General features: G+C 39.0%; 1 protein-coding gene across 1 annotated transcript in view; it reads left to right on the top strand.

The window, feature by feature from the left end:
• Positions 1-17,823, top strand: part of VAV3 (vav guanine nucleotide exchange factor 3) — a 350,186-nt gene that overhangs the window by 193,385 nt on the left and 138,978 nt on the right. The window lies entirely within an intron of this gene.

Here is a 17,823-nt window from a genome sequence, read left to right as displayed (position 1 = left end):
TCCCAGTCTCTGATGTGCAGTGGTCTACATCATAAACCTAGTGTGTTGTTTCAGTGAGGTTTCAAGTGGTAGATTGTCTACCTGGGGTTGGTGACAATGGGCAAAAGTAGAGCTGATCTCAAGCCTTTGCTTTTGTGGGAATGATGCTAGGGTTACTATTTTCTTATGGGTTCTCTTTGGCTGTATAATATTCAGAGGAGTAAAGAAATTTCTGCAGAGGAGGGAAGTTAAATTTCTTGTCCAGAGCAGACAGTCTCCTTGGACTATATATGACAGGCATATCAGTTAACATTTTGTTCAGTTTCCATTAATCAGCTTCACACTGGTAAAAGAGGTTCGGAAAGAAAGATGTTTTTATCTCTTTTGTGTAAAAAATCTGGGTAGGTAGTGAGGGGGGGGGGGGGTCTGGTGATTCCCTGGGGTATCATCAGGGACCTGGCCCAGGTCTTCCTGCTCTCCATTATCAGCATTTGGCTTCTATGCTCAAGGTTGGTCACTTTGTTGTCCAAGGTAGCTGCTGGTGCTCCACCTATAAAATAGACAGTCTAGGCAAGAGAAGGTAACCTCTCACTTTTAAGGATCCTTTGCAGATATGTCACAAACTTCTTTTGCTAACAGTGACCAGAACTTAGTAATGTGGCCACATCTGTCAAAGGAGCCTGGGAAATAGAATCTGTATTCCAGGGGAACCTGGGTGGCTCAGTCATTTAAGCATCCAACTCTTCAGTTCAGCTCAGGTCATGATCTCGCAGTTTGTGAGTTTGAGCCCTGCACCAGGCTCTTCACTGACCGTGCGGAGCCTACTTGAGATTTTCTCACTTTCTCTATCTCTCTGCCCCTCGCCTGCATGTATGCTCTCTCTCTATCCAAATAAATAAACTTAAAAAATTTTATATTTTATTTATTTTTGATAGAGACAGAGCACAAGTGGGGGAGGGGAGAGAGCGAAGGAGACACAGAATCCAAAGTAGGCTCCAGGCTCTGAGCTGTCAGCACAGAGCCCGACATGGGGCTCGAACTCACAAACTGCGAGATCACGACCTGAGCTAAAGTCGGATGCTCCACAGACTGAGCCACCTAGGTGCCCCCAAATAAATAAACTTTCAAAAAAAGAATCTTTATTCCAGGCGAGACTGTCCCTGGCTAGGGATTCCAGGTTCTCATATGGAAGACGGGAGAAATTTGTAGTTGTAGATAAATACCAATCACTGCTTTATAGGTATATACTTATAGGGGTAGGTATGGATGGATTTAAATAGTTCCACCACAATAAATATGCCTGTACCACACACAGGGAAACTGGGATTATTTTTTTATGTTTATTTATTTTGACAGAGAGTGCACAGGTGCATGTGGGTGTGAGTGGGGCAGGGGCAGAGAGAGAGAGAGAGAGAGAGAGAGAGAGAGAGAGAGAGAGAGAGAATCCTAAGCAGGCTCTGCACTGTCAATGCACAGCCCAAGGAGGAGCTCCATCTCACAAATCGTGAGATCATGACCTGAGCCAAAACCAAGAGTCAGATGCTCAACCCACTGAGCCACCAAAGTGCCCCCTGGGAGTCTTAATCTTTGCTCATTTTCCAGGCACTTCTACAGTATAATTAAACATCCAAGTGGCTGTTTATATTTCAGAATTCCATTGACTGCCCATGCAGATGGTGAGAGGGTGGAAGTACCTTTTTTGAGAATTGCTCAAAGTCGAAGTTGAGGGCTTCTATAAGGAGTGATTGTACCAATTACAGCAAAGTAAAATTAGTCAGGATTTTACTAAAGCATCAGAATATTTCATTATTTCCTCCTCGCCTTATGCAGGAAAGCCCTGCTTCCAGCTTTGTAAGACAGCTACTGCTTGTCTTGTGCTCAGGACAATAGAATAATCTAGGTAAGTCCTGAAGCATAAGATGCTACGTACGTATGGTTCAAATTTTGCTATTTTACCCATTATCTAAAGTTCTAGTCCCTTAATCTATAAGCTATGGAGAACAAAGGAAACTAAGAAATCTGGCAGCATTCATGACAGCCCATGAAAAACACTAAGCCTTGGATACCTCCACAAGCCATCTTCTGCGAGTCTCTTTAGCATTAACATGGGACACATAGGTCCTCCTAGAGCATTCTGGAGTGCTGCTTTAAGGAGCTCAGAGAAGGAGAGGGAGGCATTGGTAGGAGGGTGGTGGGAAATCAAGGGACGTGATATTTTAAGACTGATGAAATGCTTGCCAGTTCTATTTACAGAAGATGGCAATTCTGTTTATAGGATAATTGGATCATTTTTATTTAAAAAAATTGCAAATCACCTTTAAGATGTTTAAAATACTGTTTTTAATTTAGAACATTATAAAAGACCGTAGAAAAGTTTGAATACCAATAAACAGTAAGTATCCAGTAAAAGCAAATCATCTCCCAAGAGGCGACCTGAATCTCAGCCTGTGTCTTTCCCAAGCACATCCCTGTCCCTGCTCAGTAGCTGTGTTCTCTGACCTTCTTTGGCCATAACCACTTCCAGCAGTGAACCACATCAGAACTTGGCAAACCTCTGTAAGAAAGACTGAACAAAGAGAAAAGCAGCAGTGATCCACTTGGATGGGACAGGGAGAAGAATGTTTTTTTCTTTTCTTCCTGTGAGGAGAAGTGGTAGCAGGACTGACTTCTCTTGAGGTTGTTGGAGCAGTTACTGAACCAGATGATGTTGGAAGCCATATTTCTGGGGGACTATGCTCTGAAAAACATATTTAAATCTTTAGAAGGCTGATACATATACATTGCTTATTCTTACTTATTTCTAAAAGGGCTTTCATCATTGTCTCTGACAATTCCATTTTAGTTTTCTTGGAAATAAGATGGCAAATATTTTTATTAGCTTAAGCTAGTTTTCATAATTATACAGGAAAATACGGATGTGTCTATGGCAGTTTTCAAAATACTGTCAGGAAGCTTATGGATATGTTTTCTCTGAATCCCTTATACCCAATGTGTTTTTAAGAATTTCTCCTATTAGATTTAAATTGATAAACGTTGTCATACCCACTTTATAGTTCAGGAAACTAGCAATCATAGGAGTATTTGACCAAATTTGTACAACTTCAATGTTAAATCATTTATAATAGAGTTCAGGATCTCAGTTCATAGCATGTCTTTATCCATGAAGGTGCTAAAAATAAGCAACTGGACTCAAATCCTTTTATCTAAAACTAGGTTTCCTTTTTTCTATTCCCTCTCCCTTAACCCCCCCGCTGATCTAGAAGATCAGGCAGTTTCCTTAAATGTTCCAGAAATAAGTCAAAGTTGGGCAAACTATGAAATAAATAAATTGAATAATAGAATACAAAGGCTTTTTAAAGAAAGAGAAAGAGGGAAAAAAATAGGTGGAAAAAAACATTGCAAATGGTAGAAAGTGGTAGATTCTTAAACAGCCTCTGAGTGTTCACTGAAGGGAACTGAAAGGTTCTGTTGCTTGGAATTTCTTTGGACTGACCCAATTCTTGAAATTCTAACAATTCATATTTAATCCTTTGAGTAAAGAAAGTTCTCTAAAAGATACATATACCATCATTCCCACTAAGATTTCTTCACTGTGTCCCATATGTACAATGCTACATGGTTTTCACAAGAGGAAGAATAACAGAGAGGTATTAACGTGTGCTCAAAGATTAGCCCAGGATATTTATCTCTTAAATGCTCAGACTCTGGTTGTGGGGAGAAGAGTAGGAGAAGGGGATAAGGAAATTACAGAGCCAGGAAGACGCTCTGGGGCCAGGCTGCCTTGTCATGTTAGTCATCTGGAAGGGCAGCCCCCTGAGCTTTGTTTCCTAGGATGGACCCCTGAAAAAGAGTACTCTCCAACTAGGGTGGGTCAGGGGCCAAGAATCAAGCCACTAAACTGCACAAAATGCATTTGATCTGAGCTACAGTGTTTCTTTCTAATTTATTCTCCCATTTACTTCCAGAAGGAATTTGAGGTCACTCACCATAAAAAGCACACATGCCACAGAATTAAAAGGAAAAATTTAAATAATCAGAGGTCAAACAGAACAATGTTTCAAAACATTTTCCTCAAAGTTAGGATCTACTAGACAAGAATATTTTCTTGAAATTTACCTTCTGTAGTTTGTATTATTAAAAGCAATGAGTATGTTTTTTACATTTTAAATATGAAATCGTATCTTATCAAACATAACTTCAAAAACATAAAATTTGTTTTAATCTAAAGATGTTGCTCAGATATTTTGAATACCAGAGAGATAATTACTGGAGGAAATTACATTCATTCTACAAGTACTTAGCACTTGCCTTGTTGACAGATATTATTGGAAGCCCTGGGCATATAACAATGAGGGAGCTATTGAAATTGAATTTAAACAGTGTAATTTATAAATGTGACAATTTTTAGTAAATATATAAGGAATTGAATGTAAAGACTGAACTCTTGGTGTTTCTAGCTAAATAATACCTTTCTTCCAATCCCATTTACTCAAGTGTAACTAGAGGAAGCCTAGGAATTGCCCTTCTCCCTCCATATGTGTTCAACATCTCACCAACCTCTACAGATTGAATCTGACCACTTGTAATCTTCATGTTCACCTCCCTGGTCTAAGCCTTTCATATCTCTAATTAGCTTCTGCATTCCTTGCTCTCTCCTTACTAGTCTACTCTTCGGGGTGGTCCAGTTGTGTCTTGCCTTACTTAAAACCCTTCATTGGCTATGTATAGCACTTGTTATAATCTCAGCATTCTTGCCAGGATCTGAAGGACCTCCATGATTTTATCCTGCCTGTCTTCCAGCCATATCTCTTATCAGTTTCACTTGTGTTCCTTTTGCTGTAGTTAGATTGGGTGGATTTCAGTTCCTGGAGAATGCACAGGCCTCAGGCAACCACCCTTGAGGCTTTCCTACCTAGGATGGTCTTTCCTCTTGGTCTTTGGTTAGCTGGTTTTTTATTCTACAGATCTTAGCTTTAAATGTGACTTTGTGAAAGAGGTCTCTTCTGACCACAATGCTAAATTAGTAACCTTACCTTTCCAGTATTCTCTCACAATTGTAATTATATGGCCCTACAGAAATTATCCAAGGGTAGTATTTACAGCTTTCACTCTGCTGTTACACCTGCAGTTACACCTCCGCACCCTGTTTGTTGAAGGTAATCTGCTATTTGCCTGCCCAATTTTGCCTGTCTTTTCTCTTCCTAAAGAATAGGGATTTCTTTCCTGCTTACTAAGAGAGAAGGTAAATTGAACTGCTTGGCTAATGCTGGGAGAAAGGAAAAACGAAAGCTTCATGGTTTCAGATATGGAAAGAAAATTTGGGGTTTTGGTGTGAATGAGGCTCTAGAATAACTATGGAGTTTGAGGAATTTGGGAAGGGAAAAGCACCTTTTGAAATATATACCTGTGGATTCAAATTGTATTCCCTTTTATAAAGTTCTTTGAAATGTTAAGTAAAGAATGCAATTGCATTTTGGTTATTGTGGTTTCTGTATGTGTACCTTTAAGGCACCAAGTCCTGGGCCCTTGGATTGATGAGATCACCTTTAGACCTAGCTGCCCATTTCCTGGCTATTTACCCCTGGATAAAAACACCAAGAAGGCAGGCGTCTTGTCAGTGTTGTTCACATGCATGAGGGGTCCTATCACATCTTGTAGCACATAGTGGATAATCATATTTTTACTATAAACTTGAAATTTCACTCAAGTTTTCTGATAAGGGTAATTAAAAAAACCCCACAAAGACTTGATGAGTTAAGGAATTCATATTGTCTGACAAAATATCACAACAGCCCTTGAGGGAAAGAAACTTTCTGGTATGATAAGAAGGCTTTATAATGTGGTTTCTTAGGAGATACTGAAAAACATATGTTTTCCACTAGCAGCATTAGATTTTTTGAAGTACTAGAAGTTGATGTCACATATAATAATTTTTTCTTAAATTAGTATTAAAAAATGAGATTGCAATTTCCTGAAGGCAGTTTTGTAGCCACCTAACCTGATGCTTCCAGGTTATGTTTCTTTTTGTCCTCCCATATATCTTTCTTTTCGGCAGACTGACTCAATTTTTGGATAAAACTTAACCAACTCAGGTGGGTGATTTTCACACTACCTAGACTCTTTCACATAATGCTGACCTAATCTATACTTAACGCTGAAAAGTACAGAACAGTATGTAATGTTCTATGCCACCTATGCCACCTGGGCCTCCTTGCCTCTGGGAGATGGTGGGCAGAACATGGCCCAAACTCCAGTTCTAGGGTCTGAGGTGCTCAAAGCCCACCTACTTCCTCACATTTCTCTCTGTACAAACTTCTGACCCAGAAGAAACACAGTCATGGCCTAGATTTTGTGATACTCATGGGTGTCATGAAGAAGGCTTATTTCATGCACCTCTTCCCTCTGCCATTTTACTGGTCTTGTTGACATCTTCAGTATGACCTTCCTCACCATATACTGCTCCCTGTAGTGGACTGGTATCCTGAGCTCACTGCTTCTGCAATGAGGCCTGACTAGTCATGCCAGAGAGAGTGCACCTCCCCTAGCCATCCATGTGAAGCTAGGTCAGAGACTTCTACAGCAAGCCCAAGTTACTGCTGTTACTCCTGCTGCTACTACTGGTACCACGAGTATGGTAGTACTGTTACTTCTTCCTCCTTTTCTTTTCTCCTCTCGCTCCTTTTCTCCATTTTCTCCATCAGGAGGTCTGTTTGGATCTTCTCAGATATATAAATAGGTACCTTTGGGACTACAAATTTCATCTCTTAGAACAGGGACCAACCCACTTTTTTTCGTAAGGGGCCAGAAAGTAAATACGGTAGACTTTGTGGACCATATGGTCTCTGTCACAATTACTCAATTCTATCATTGCAGTAGTAGCACAGCCATGGATGATACATAAATGAACATGTGTGGTGTGTTCCAATAAAGCAGGTGGTGGGCCATATTTGGCTCATGAGCTGCAGTTAGTGACCCCTGTGTTACAGCCCAAAGATGATGATTGGGCCTAGGGAATGTAGTGAGTCTGTGTTACCACTAAATGATCTCAGCTGTAATGGAACCACCTCGTGGCCTTTGGTAGTAGTGTTGTTTTATTTTATTTTATTTTAAAAATTTTTAGCACTAATTCCTGTTTAGGCCATCATGATGATTTAGCTACAAAATGTTCTCTATGCCACCAAAACCGAATTATCTGTATTTGACATTATTTTGTTCTGTCCAAATGAATGTCAAAAATATATGCTCAAAAAGCAGACTGCACCTATTGGGGTATCTGGTTTCATTAGGTTTTATTGTAATGTTTATTGAAAAGGACTATGAGACCCAAAGAATCCAGGTCAGTAGTCAACCAACATCAGCAGAGATAATTTTATAGTAAGTGATGGGTCTTTGTTCTCTTGGAGCATTTTCTTTCCAGCAGTATTGACGTTTGTGCTTGTTATTTATTCTGAAATTTCCTACTTGGAGAGCACACCAAGAAAACCAGAAGGGGCAAAGGAAGACTAGGGTGGTGTCAAGAGTTGGTCCAAGGGTGAGCCTTCTTGGATGAGCCAAATATGGGAGTGACATTTTGGCTTTGTTGGCACTTCTTTGGCATTTTCTGGGTGTCCAAAGCCCGTGTCAGGGTCTACTTGAAACTGGTAGCCTTACAGACATACTACAAAAATCGCTGTCTGCAGAGCATCTCTGTGTTATCTATCCACATACATTTTTTGTTTTTTGGAGAAATTATTTTCTCTAAAAACAGCCTTTTCTTCTTAAAAGGCTTTCATTGTAAGTCTTTAATATGAAGAATTTGTTTATGGATATGAGATCCATGCTGACTTGATCCATCACCCCTGGGCTGTACTGAGTCTTATGGTACTGACCTATTCACATTAATCTCCCAAGTTGAAGCCAGCTCACCTCTCCCTGAATCTGTTGTATTATCTATAACCTTTCAAAATTGGCAGTTAAGTCAGTGTAGGGAACTAAACCGCAGTTTCCTGGCAGCAATAAAAGGAAGTAGGACACGGGACAGTGCTCAGAAAAACCACAGCTGTCATTAAATGGAGTCTTTCAGTAGCCTGTTTGATCCAGAAACATGTAAAAGCATTTCACGCATGACAAAGCATTAGTAAATATTAAACAGTATTCTCGTTCTGTTATTGCCTAGTGGGGATCAACCTCTCTCCTCCTCCCCTGGTTATGTTTAATACTTGCTCGACATTTTTCTGGCATCCCTGACGATGCTTATAAAGAAGGAGAAATCATAGGCATGAAGAAGGGATAGATATCAAAATTTCCACCAACCAATAAGCATTACTCTGTTAAAACTAAATGCAAGTAACATTGTAAAGGCTGAATTAATGTTGATTTCCCTGAACTTCTGTTGCAGACCCTTTGATCTATTGTGTTTTTCTTTTGTCCTTCTCCTTATATGAATAATAGTGCAACCAGGAGTGTTGAACCTGGCAGTGGTCGTTACTATGCTGACTCCAGCTTGTCTGGGTAATGTAGAGAATAACGCAAAAAATAAGTTTATTTTGGAACTGTTTATTGTATCGAGTCAAGTATGTACATGGTTTCCTCTAAGAAAATGACATAATTAGTGAATTCTATAATAGTGAGCAAGCTGTAATTTATAAATTTAAACCTAATAGTTAATGTCATATGTACTACTTTTAGGGTATTTTTTTGATAAATTATTAAATCATAGGAATTATTACTTTGGGCTCTATAGTACAAAATAAACAGTGATAGAAGGTTGGCTATCCTTACAATGGAAGCAATAGAAGAAACTTTGTTTTTCCTCTTCACAAGACAGTAAGCAATAGCAGTGTAGTTGGAGAAATAAGAAAGTCCTACTTGAGGGGCATCTATGTGGCTCAGTTGGTTAAGCACCTGACTCCTGATTTCAGCTCAGGTCATGATCTCGGGGTTCCTGAGATCCAGCCGTGCGTCAGGCTCCCTGCTGACAGTGTGGAGCCTGCTTGGGATTCTCCTTCTCCCTCTCTCTCTGTCTCTCCCCCCGCCCCCAATAAATAAACTTTAAAAAATAAAAATAAATAAAAATTGAGCTCCTCTAGCCTATCTCCCTTGGCTTATTGCCACACATTATTTGATGTGAGAAGAATGGAATTGGAAATTTCAGCAGAGAAAAATCCAGTGCAGGTGATGCGACCAGGAAAATTTTGAGAGTTACTGACTTTCTGGGAATCTAAGAAAGGCATTGGCAACTGAAGTTTTTGCTCTTAATTTAGAAAAAGTCATTACAGGTTGAGTGTATGTATTTTACTTTAAATAATTAGGAAAAAATGCCATATATCACTGATATGTAATTTAGAAAAATTAATTTGTTCTAGGTGATTTTTCTCTCATATACTCTGAATACATGCTCATAATTATCAAGATCCTCAGAAACCGTACTGTTTGATGGACACTTTGAGAAGAGTTTGGTGTTCCTCTATTCCAACCATTTAGTGTTCAACCCTTTCCTACAATTTCTTCCCAAGTGTAGTCTGTGCTTACATGCCTCTTGTGATGAGCTCACCACTTCTGGACTCATTTGCTCGTTGCTTACCTTTGACTGTAGAAATCACTTCCTTACAACGAGTTGAAACCTGTTTGAGAATAATTTCGTAATGTCACTTGTTGGGTCCAAATAGAACGTGTGTCTTTCCTCTATGTGGTGACCCTTCAGGCATTTGAAGGTAGCTATTCCTCCAGCTTCAAGGTTTAAACATTCTTTACCTTAAATGAAAAGAAACTTAATTTCGAAAGATGCTTTCATTAACTAGTTCAGGTGAATGCTAACCTAGATTAATATAAAGGTATAAAGTTATGTGTAAGTTAATGCTGAATTTCAGTCCAATATTATGGGCAGGGTGCAATGCCAACTGCTAACATCCCCACAGAAGAACTAAATGAGACAGTTTTATCTCCAAGTTATTGAGAAATCAATTTGGGGACTTCTGATTGAATTATGCATAGTATGTTTTTCTGATTGTAAGAATTATAAGGAAGATTTCAGATTTTAATTCCTTCATGTCAGAGTATTTAGAGTCTGGTAGCATATAGGGATAATTCCTTACTCTTACACCGCTTTATAGTTTCCATAATACTTTGATGATTAAGGAATGCTGTGAGATAGCCAGAAGGTATTATCTTTAAAAAATAAAGAAAAATAGAGATTAAATGTTTTGTGTGTGCTTTTTTAGTTAACAAGTGGCAGAGACTGATCTTGAATCTCAATTCAGAGCTTTTTCCCTCACCCCATGCTGTCTCATTTATAACAAGAATGCCTACTGTTGTTCTCCAGAGACGAAAGTTTCCTTCAGTTTGTTTTAAAAGCAAGAGGTATTTTTGTGTAGTATATTCACATACTGGATGAGAAGTATGATTTAGAACTTAAATGCTTTCCCCTTATTTTGTAGTGATGCTATTGGATAAGAATTGGTTATTTTTACAGAATCAAATAATAACATCGTGTATATTATTAACAATGTATAAGGATGATTTGGGCTTCAAAGAATTTCCTTAATGTAAATTAAGTCTTAATTTACAAGTTAACGTAACATTTTTGGTCACCTTAGAGAATCATGCTTAATACAGTCTATGCAAAGTTTTTGTTTGATTTAATTTGATGATGTTTCCTTTTTCTGGTTGTCTAGATGATGTGATTTTAGTCTCAGAGTTTAAATTCTTTATTTTTAGTTTTTTATGTTTATGTATGTATTCTGGGGGGTGGGGCGCAGAGGGAGAGGGAGAGAAAGAGAACCTTAAGCAGGCCCCACACTGTCAGCACAGAGTCAGATGTGGGACTCAAACTCACGAACCCGTGAAATTCTGACCTAAGCTGAAATCAAGAGTCAGACACTTAACCAACTAAGCCACCCAGGCAACCCTAAATTCTCTTTTAGAGGTAAGGGGATTGGGGAGAAAAAGCCTGTGGTCTGAAACTAAGTCCTGGTTAGTTATCAGGGTGGATTAAGATGAGTTTTAAATATATGTGTTTGTACTGAGGTAACATCGGATGTGCATTACATAAGTCACTGGAGATAGGAGCACAGTGTGAGAACAGTCATTTTTCTCCTTTAGGATGAACTTTGGACTAACATTGAATCATCTTCCTGGGGAGAGCCCAATTTGAAGCACTGAGCAGAAGCATCTGACCTCTCTGTTACTTATTAGAATAGCACACTTTCTTCTGAACACCTTTGTCTAAGAAAACACTGAGTTTGGGAGCTCAGATTATCTGCCTCACAAGTGATTAGAATATTCCAGTGGGCCGTGGTTTTAGTCCTATCCACATCTTTATATTTGCAATATCAATCTGCACCAAGTAGCCAGGCCTTTGAGGAAAGGGGGAAAAATGTCAAAAGTCACAAGTGCCCTAAATTAATGGGCTTTATAAATTGAAAAATTCATAAAAATAATACTGTCTTATTTTATATTCTTCCCCTCTTGCATCAATCCTGTGAGAGAATTAATATTCAGTGACATTAACATTGTATTCCAAGTACAGTGCTATGCTTTTTGATATTTGTCTCATTAAATCTTCATGGAAGTTATGATGGTGACAATTATGTCTCCTTTTTTTTTTTTCTTTTAAATAAGAAAACTAAGGACCAGAGATATAAGTACCCACCTGGGCCACCCAGCTCATAATAGAGCTTCCAGCGTGGTTCAAGATATGCTTTTCCCGTTCTTTTCTCTAAAGAGTTTCTTGCCCAAGTGGCTAGTAAAGAATAAAAACAATGTTTTATTAAAGTCTGTTTTCCTATCCCCCAACCTGAAGCTGCAAACTTCTTGTACTTTGTTTCTTCTCCCCTGGATAGTGAGATCACCCAGAAAAAAATTCTGTCCATCTATTATCGTACTCCAAATTTGCTTTTTTGTAGTCTCTAATGACTCACTGGTCAGAATCAACTCAGGGATCTGTTCTCTGATAGTGCATTAATAATATATACACATTAAAGCTCCCTCTCAGAGAATATTTGAGCTTTGACATATTGAACACTGGTATTTTAAATTAATGCTGTTGCTATTGGTGCATTTTAAAAACCAGATAGCTTGGAAATAGTGCTTTATATATTACAAAATAGATCTGAGGCCGTAGGTAGTTTACTAAGCCAAAACTATTCCTGGCCTATTTAATTGTAGTAGGGGTTTGCATTGTATTTTCCAGTTATCATGACCTAAACATCTTTCAGATTGAGAAAAAACTAAATGGTTTTACAAGGCTTTGATCTACTAAGAAGGAACACTACAAAGCAATTTTCTAAATACCATGCAGACTTGGAATAATGAATTAGGAACTCTTCTGAATCCTTCCAGATAGGAAGTCTCAAGATTAAAATGATGCTTGGTGACAATGATGACTCTGTACGTCGAGCTCTAAGCTTGTGTTATTGTTTCTGGTCTTGAAAATACTTTTTCATCTGTTTATTTAGCTGAGCCTTCTTTTTCATCGTGGCATTAAACTTGTGCAAGCTGGTAAGTAGTCTATGCTAAGCCTTTTCCTCAGTACAGCTTATTTGGGCACATTTTGTATTATACACATACACACATTCTACACATACATGTTTACATATGATACATGCCCATATACCTGAGGCTCTTGCCATGAAGGTTTTACTTTAGGGCAGTGTAATAAAGAGCCTTAACTTTGGAACCACAAAGATCAAGAGCACCCACCCCTCTCTTGCCTCAGCCATTTGACAGATCAATTAACAGATGGTGGGTTGTTCCCCCCCCCCCCCTAAATGTCTGTGTGCTGGATGACCTCCAATTTCATATCCAATTGGACCTAGGGTGACTTTGTCGACAGAGGAACTTGTTCAAAGCCACAGGAGTGGCAAGTGGTAGGATTGATACTAGACCCCACATCCTTTTCAATTCCTGGCGATTCCTCTTCTTTCAAGGACGATCTTTTTATCAGGTTCCTTTTCCCATTATCTCTGTCAGGAAAAGCTGCCACTTCCCTGTCTGGGGACTAGTGGACTTGGGGTAGAGGAGGAGAAGGAAAAGTCAGCCAGCCTCCAGTGATCTTAACAATAACAGCCATTATTCCACCATCTATTTGACATTAATATATTGCTCACTATTGACATTGCAGATATATTTTCAGCAGGGCACTCCTGAATACTTGATACTGGCTTGAAACCTTATAATTGTAGGATAGAATGAAATCCAATGCGAATTAGAAATTTAATTAAACTTCTTGCTTGTTTAATTGTTTAATGTGTTGCCCAGTCTAACTTGCAATTCCATATTCAATTATAATGAAACTCCCCTTAGACTGAGTTTATTTGGGGGTTTAAAAATGACTCTAAAAGGTATTGATGCTTTAAGAGAATCCTTGGCTTTATAAAATTTCACCATAAGAGATTGAGTGTTTTAGTATTAGGTTTGTATTGACTCTTGATATTGACATAAGTCTAAATGTGCAAAGCCCACAAAAGCTAAATCCCATGGGCTTATGTTTAATTTAAAATATGGCTAGCTGGCCATTTTGAATGTACTAGATAGGTTGACAATCTGAATACCTGACTGGTTGGGGAATAGTCAAATATTAATTTTAAATGTTTATTAGTAGACTATTTGCAGTTGGTTTTTAAATTTATTTGGAAAGTGAGAATTCACACTTATGTAAAATTACCAATAAGCCTAGTTTCAGAAAGGTGTTTGGAGGTTAAATGCCTAATGATTAATTTATGCTTTAGTAATATTTTTGATAATTTTGAGGAAAGGTAAGACAGCTGAGAATAATGTTAGTGATGAATAGTAATGAAGGTTTAAAGATTCTGAGATTTGATAGTGGAGATCATATTCAGCATCCAAAAAACAGAAAAGGAGAACAAATGGAAAAGACAACTTAGTGGAGTTCACCGAGTGCTGGACAACCAGAAAACTGGTAAGGAAGGACCCAAGTTCTACCACCAACATGGCCGGAGGACCCAGGCAAGGCAAAGATCCTCTTTTTTTCTCTAGAACTTCATTCATCTTAAAGAGAGGGTTTAAAAATATTTGTGATCTATTCTTTTCTGACATCACTAAGAATTCTGCTCTTGTGTAGGACTCTGTGCAGCCTATTTCTTGAATATGTTGAAGACTTGTTGAATGGATAAAGAACATGGGGAAGGAGTGGAAGCTCAATGTGATACAATATTAATAGTGTACTCTCATCATCTTTTATTTCTACCCAACAGTTATGACATTTTTTTTTCTTGTGCTTGTTCTCTTTTGGTTCACAAAAATAGGTATTACTCTGTGTGTGTGTGTGTGTGTGTGTGTACACACTAGATGATGATAGTGTGATCCCTTTGGGAAGATGAATGTTTCATGCCCTAAAGGTGATGATATGCTTTAAATTCTGTGTATCTAGTCTATAAACCATCAGGAAAATTCAATAAGTAGGACTTATTCCTTCTGTGGAAATACAGCGGTGATAAAGTAATACTCAAAATTAACTTAGTTTAATTATAAATGAAGGCATTGCTTACATTCAAAATTAATAAAGAAATGAGATTGATAGTCTATGCTCATTCAGTAGAACACATCATCTTTTAAAGCCAAAGAAATTATCTATGAACCTCTGATCAAAAAGCACAGATAGAGTGTGATCCAGGAAACTTGATTACTACTAGTTTTTAGTGCTTTTTGATATTAAAAGCAGAAGAAGCCGGAGCATTATTGAGTGGAGAATTGATTGATTTCTTTAATCAATGACTTCTTCAGAGACAGTTCTGAGACATGATTGGGAAAACCAAAATGAGCTAACCGGCCATTAGTGGTCAGCACTGCTCCATGAAAAGTATCCGCACAGTACCTGCAGTCAAAGCACAGAGAGACTTTCTGGGAGAATTGTAGCTTTGTGTGAAGATCAGACCTAAGTAGAGTTTAATAAAATTCTGCTTTGGGGTGATTTGTTTATCTTCTGTGAGCAATTTTTTTTTAATAGATTGATTTATTTATCTATTTATGTACTCCTCTAGTGCTTTTCCTCATCCGAACCAAAAGCACTTTGCAAATATCAGAGCTCAAATTTTAAAAAGATCATTGATTTTTTTCCAACAGCCCTGAAGGTAGACTGTCACAAATCATCATTTATTTGGGATAGGGATATTGATAGCATATATTAAAATCTTTCATTAGAGGGTTTTTTTGTTTTTTGTTTTTTGGGGTTTTTTTTGGTCCGGCAATAACCTAAATTCAAATGACTTTTGTGTTTGCCTTCATCTAATCAGAATTGCTATTTGAAAGTACATACTTCCCCAGGACAATATGGTTGCCGTGTTGCTATAAGGGAAAGGAAGAGCGTGTCAATAAAATTATCATTGAGTGAGAGTATTCCTTTTTATAGCCAAAGAGTTGCACAGGAAACCCAAGAAGCAGGCTCTGATTAGCTATTGAAATTTACCCAGCATGACCAGCGTTTTTAAAGTTTGGTCTGAAGTCCGTAAGCCATGAGTGGCTTGTTAACCTCCCCACTTTTTCTTCACATTATATTGCAGGCTCCCATTTATCATTCGTCATTTTTAAGGAAAGTTCAATTGAAGTATCGTTAGTCCTTGATTCAGATGACCACTTGTGAGGCTAAGACCCTGCCCAGTGGTGACACCAGTTATGTGGAATCAAGAAGAAGGGAAATACAAAGTCTTCATAATTTATTTTTGGGCTTCTGTTAGCCTCTCCACTGGCCTTCTGCTGCCTGCACAGCCACTTGGAAGCCCCTAACAGGCTCGTAAGAGTGTTCTTTCTAAATTACTTATCTCTAAACTTGCATCCCTGACTCTTGTGAGCTTTATCTTCGATTTCAACTGTGTTTTTCATTCCCAGTGTCACTGCCTCAGTTTGCATCTTGACACTCCTCTGCCTAGCCTGTTGCAGCAGTCTCTGAAGCCATCTCCCTGGCTCTAGTCTCACCCTTTCTATGACAGAGCTGCCAGAGTTTTCCTTCCAACGTGCCAACATAATCTGGCTATGTGCACACAGGCCTTATGTGGTCACTCCCTGCCCACAGAAAAGATCAGACTCCTAGAGCACATGCAAGCAGCATCTACAGTCCAGCCCATGCCCGACTCGAGTGCTGCAACCAGACTGAACTCCTGCAGGCTGCCAGCACATGCCACCCTGCTTTATTCCTCTGGACCTTTGATCACAGTGTCCTTTACTCGCCTGAGACCTGTCCTCTCCTGAGGTCGACAAGGGAACAGCTTTTCATCTTTCAAGACTCAGATCCAAGACAGGTGCTCTCTTTTCACACCCTCATGCCCTGCCTCCCTTCAGCCTATACTATAGGATTGACCAATCTCTTCTTTATTCTCCACTGTATCTTATACCTTTGGGGAACACTTTACTTCTTTGTGTGTCTTCATCCTAAATTGAAAGGAGCTTAAGGGCAGGGGCCATGCTTCCCACCCCCAGCACAGTGCTTGATGTATGTTTGGCATTTAATAAATACTGTTCATATAAAAGAATGACTGGAGAAACTGAGTAACAATGTAAGAGGAAGTGCCATGTAATTTTAGAGAAAAGAAGATTATAGGGGCTACAGTGATCTGGGAAGGTCTCAAAGCATGGAGCCTAAGCTAAGGGATGGATAGGATTTGGAGTTGTGGGAATAAGGAGGAATAGTCATGACCAGGGACAATGGTTTGAAGCTGAGACCAAAATGAACATTTTAAAATACCTTGAATAAATGGGCCTCTTGAGCTTATGATGGGATACTATAGTTAGAGATATAATTTTCCCATTTGAAGTGTTTCTGTTGCTCTTCATAACCCACATAATAATTTTCAAACTCCTTAGTTGTGGGTTGTAAAGAGTCAAATCAGAGCTCCGCCCGTTAATAGCTTCATGAGCTGGGGCAAGTTGCTGAACTTCCTTTTCTAAGCCTCATTTAGGACATCACAAAGTGGAGACATAATATCTACCTTACAGTATTTAAATGTTGTAACATTTAAATAAAGTAATACTATCTAACATTCTGTATTATCATGTATCAGGCACAGTGCAGGGTTTTTTTGTGTGTATTCACTTATTAAACTTTTATATCAGCTCCATGTTGATATTGTTTTGCTACTTTTTTTTTAATGTTTATTTTTGAGAGAGAGAGAGTGCACATAAGCAGGGGATGGGCAGAGAAAGAGAGAGTGAGAGAGAGGGAGGGAGGCACAGAATCTGAAACAGGCTCCAGTCTCTGAGCTGTCAGCAGAGCCCAACACGAGGCTCAAACCCATAAACCATGAGATCATGACCTGAGCCAAAGTTGTGTGCTTAACTGACTGAGCCACCCAGGTGCCCCAGATATTGTCTGGGTTCTTTCTTTACAACATTGAAAACGTGGTGGCACCACTAATGAATATGGAAAAATGGAAGATCGCAAATTGTTTTGGGGGTTGGGAAGGAACAAGCCTGTCGTAGACTGTGGCTGACAGCAATGTTGTACAAGTGTGCCCTCTGGTTCAAGGATGAGTTGGGTCTACTAAGTTATCAGCTGGTCCATGAAGCTGCTGTGTGCCCTGTAGTCTGATGTAGCTTCAGCTCCCAAGCTAAACATTACCCTGAGACCCCTTGTGATACTGAATGCCTCTTTCTGGGAGTTGGCATTGGACAGGGAAAGGGATGGTGAGAATGAGGACATCCTGGGGTTGGAGCTCTGAACTCACTGGTTTTTATGTGACCATGCCCTGCTGTGGACCATCCCCATGTGCTAGGGCTGCTCTTCTGATCATTATCCTGGCATGGGCCAGATGGAAGTTCCCCAAAACCAAGACCCCTAAAGATTTTCTCTTTTCTGTTAAACTCAGGATCATAGAAGATAAAAGTTAGAAGCATTAATTTTGGAACTCAATAGAC

This window comes from Acinonyx jubatus, chromosome C1 (genome assembly GCF_027475565.1).
Source record: "Acinonyx jubatus isolate Ajub_Pintada_27869175 chromosome C1, VMU_Ajub_asm_v1.0, whole genome shotgun sequence".
Lineage (NCBI taxonomy): Eukaryota > Metazoa > Chordata > Mammalia > Carnivora > Felidae > Acinonyx > Acinonyx jubatus.
The sequence above is the reverse complement of the archived record's forward strand: the minus strand, read 5'-3'. Positions and strand labels throughout refer to the sequence as shown.